Genomic DNA, 3,899 nt, shown 5'->3' on the forward strand with positions numbered 1-3,899 from the left:
TTAAGGGACACAATTTAAGTTAAATTGTTTTTATTGACAACTTCGTTATTGTTTTAGACTCATGGGTGTCATGGGTTTATTAGTCTGAAAGGGACAATATCAGGCAAAGTTGTCATTTTAACATAATGTAGTCATTTAATTACTTACTATAAGATTGAAGTTGATTTCATAACTCAATTCTGTAATAAAATGTATATCTGGAAAAGCCTGAACTCAGTTTTGCATTACATTCTTCTAATGCAGCACTTTGAATAAGAGCAGTTGTTTGAGTTGGCAATTCATTATTGAATGTTTTATTGTAAACATGTTTAATTATGGAGAAAATTAAACACTTTATTAATGTGGTTGGTTGCAGCTTCTAAATGGAAACCTTTCAAGGTTGGTTGAATAAGCAAAGAAAGGCAATATTGTTTTGTAGTTAATCTCCCTGGAATCATAAAAAACAAGATTTTAAATACAGACCCATTGTTGCCTCCCTCTTCTTTAATATGTTTTGCCAATAAACTACCAGTAAAATTGCTTGTCCAACAGAACTTATTGTATCCTTCAATCTAGGACCGTTCTTAATTGTATGTTATTGTGTCTTTCAATTCTTTAAAAGTCAAGACTAGTGCAGGCAAAACAAAAAAAATATGAGGGATTCTTCACTGACATCCAGTACGGATTCAATAAATTGGATTTCATTGTCCTGTCACTGGTCAGCATTATAGCAGATTTTCATAAACCAGTTCCAGATTCTGGCTGTTTTACTTTTTATTGTCATGAACAGAAGTCTGTTCCCTTCATGATTGCTTTTGTGCGTGCTAACTGTAGACTACAGACACCCTTTTAATGAACAGCACTTTATGTACAATTTCCAGAGAATTGTATGAGTTTAAATATTAATACATTTGCAAACAAGTTAGTAATAAAGAAACTTTCTTTTGAATTTATCTTGGATTAAGTATTTAATGGTGTTGTGATACTGCTTGTCTTTCACAATGAATAATTAGTGCATGTATGTATATAATGTTATACATTTACTAAAGTAAACGACAATAATTCAGAGTTTTCCTAACTTTGGGAAAATAAAAGAACAAAGAAAACAGGTTAGTAGATCAAGGACATGTTGCCACACAGCTGACTGCCACATAAAATATTAGAATTGAACTGTCTCTTTAAAATGTATCATATAATTTTATTTTACTTATAATGAGCATTTTCTCCTGAATACATTTTTCCCATGGCCACCCTGTCATTTTTTAAGTATCCAAAGTGAAGAAATTCATACTGCATTTCAAATACTACCAGATGGGAATGCCATGATTACATTTCTGATCTTAACCTCGTGAATTTTGATGTTTTCCTTTAAAAATCGTAGCGTCAAAGTTCTGAAAACATTTTCATGGGAACTCTGGTTTTGAAGATGCATTGAGTCATGCTTGAGTGAAATATGATTTTTTTCAGATTTATTTTACTACTTTTTAAATAATTTGACACTTTTCCTTTCTATCGATGTATCATTGCAGCTCATTTTAAAATAAAATCGTACATGCAGTATTGGTTATCGTCATCAATTCCATCCAGTATTGGTTCAATTTATTTATTATGGAAATAGCTGAGGAGATTCGTCCCACTATAGAGGAATTTTGCCGATCTAAGAAAAGTCAAGAAATATGAAGTGATTGAACATGGCTTCACTTGGTCTGCAGTTAATCCAAATGTGCTGGACATGTGAGCTGAGGAGCTACGTTCTTTATCAGATAGTTTCATGAAAGATAATAAACAGCCAGGCCCTGAACGATACCAGCCAAGTGTGTCCTGCATATAGCCACTGATCGGTACGTAATTATTTATTGACTCAGTTCAGTCTCTCCTCTGCACGTCAGTGGGTTTTGAGAAGCTCTGCGCTCCTCTGTATTTGTGATTTCAGCAGGTCCTTGGCCTCGGGATTACGACGATGGAAGAGATCTCTCACCATATTGCGGAAGGTCCTCAGCCTTCTTTGTTATGCTGTCACTCATGATTGCACGCCCTTCTCAGTTGATGCCCCCCCCCTTCACTGAAAGTGAAAAAAAGATTTGAAACTGAAAATATAAAATCTGAAACTGAAAAATATAAGACCTCCAATATCAAAATATATCTGAAACTTAACAATTAAAATAAATATTTTATTCAAAACAATTCCAGAACTGGTTTTGTTTTGACTGTCCGAAGATATCCCATGTAAAGCACAGGTTGTTTACTCGTCAGCTGCTGGGACATCTGTCACTCAAAAGGGAATACGGGGTCTCCTTAATTATATGCAAGGGGTGAAACAGCGCCTCCAAAAACATATGACAAGTTGACTCTGATTGACTGAACCTTTCACCCAATCAATCTGCCGTTGCTGGGGAGGAAACCGACAAGAGGACAAATCCGATTAGACTCTTCTGATAGGACGAGTGGGATTGGCTTGTTTTATGGCTTTGGTTAAATTACTGTACTTTTTCTCTCTCTTTGACATCTTTTCTGAGGTAAGATGCTCTCATGAACTAGCTAACTCCACTAACTGACTAACGTCAGAGATGAAGAAGGCTAAAAGAGGTGGCGATGAGGACGCTCCCCAGCAGAATACCTCTGCTGGCAAAAGGAAAGGAGAAAAACAACAACAACAACAGCAGCAAAGTGACGGGGACGATGGTGACTGTGTCTTCGCAGCTGACCTGCAAGTCGAAAACACTGACCCCGGACCCAGGATAGAGATACGGAGCAAGTACAGAGACCTCATCAACTCAGTGCAACGTAAGTAACACTCACCGGCAGAGGACGTTGATGTTGTTTTAACTTTATTTGTTGACTTGCTGAGTAGCAAAGCGACACTGTAACAAAATCATATCGCCAGCATAGCTGAAGGAAACGTGAGCATAATAGGCTACAAATAAAAGCGCGCATGCTAGCTGAAGTAAGCCGACATCGTTACGTTGCCGTAGATTGTTGGTGTGGTTTGTCCGCTTCGGATAGAACGTTGGCAGCAACGCCAGGTATTTCACCGACGTAACACTTGATTTGTTTTAATGTTCCTGATACTTACGGCATTAAGTCGATGTTGTCCGTCAGCTGAAGACAACGGAAGGCTCCCATCAAGAAACGACAGAGAAAGAGGTGGAGAGGATCCTGGGATACCTGAAGAGTTATCACCAAGATGATCGTGAGTTGAAAGCCGAGATCACGGACATTAAAGTTTCATCGTTGTTTGTTGTTGTTATTATTTGCTCATGTGTCTCTGTTTCTGTCACAGCAACGGCGCCAATATCGTATTACGAGTTTGTCATCAACAATTGTTGACAAATAGTTCTAACGGCCAAATTTCAGTGAAACAAATAACATAAGTGTCTTGAGATCCCGGTTACTGAGTTGCACGTTTTGTTTTAACCTCTACTTTTTACTTTTTTTAGAAGTTTGAATAATAAAAAGAGAAATAAGAGAATTTTGGTACTGGTACTGATTTTGTTTATTTATGGAAAACGAGTGAATGCTATATTCAGTTTGAATGATATTTGAGTTGGGTTAACTGGTCAACCTCATGCATTAAAGGTGCTCAATATGGAATTCAGAGCATATCTGTAAAATGAAATAAAACAGGAGTTGTTACCCCTGTAAGTTGACTTATTGCATAGCTGTGCCAACCTGCGTATCGTGTTCAAATGACTGAACAAATGGGAAATGTTGGCTGAATTTAGAGGTTCTGAACCAGGCTGATACAGGGACCCTCGACATTAAAGCAGAAACAACCTTAAGGCCCTCATCATGTCTGAAATATATTCCCAAACTAAATTTTCTATTTCAATTCATCAAATTGACCACAAACCAGTTGGCACACATTGACCCTGGGGCTTTTGTAGCCCAGAGGGGTCTTGGGCTCCACTTTGGGCAAGTTT

The sequence above is a fragment of the Melanostigma gelatinosum genome, assembly GCF_949748355.1.
Source record: "Melanostigma gelatinosum genome assembly, chromosome: 11".
In the NCBI taxonomy this organism is placed as follows: domain Eukaryota; kingdom Metazoa; phylum Chordata; class Actinopteri; order Perciformes; family Zoarcidae; genus Melanostigma; species Melanostigma gelatinosum.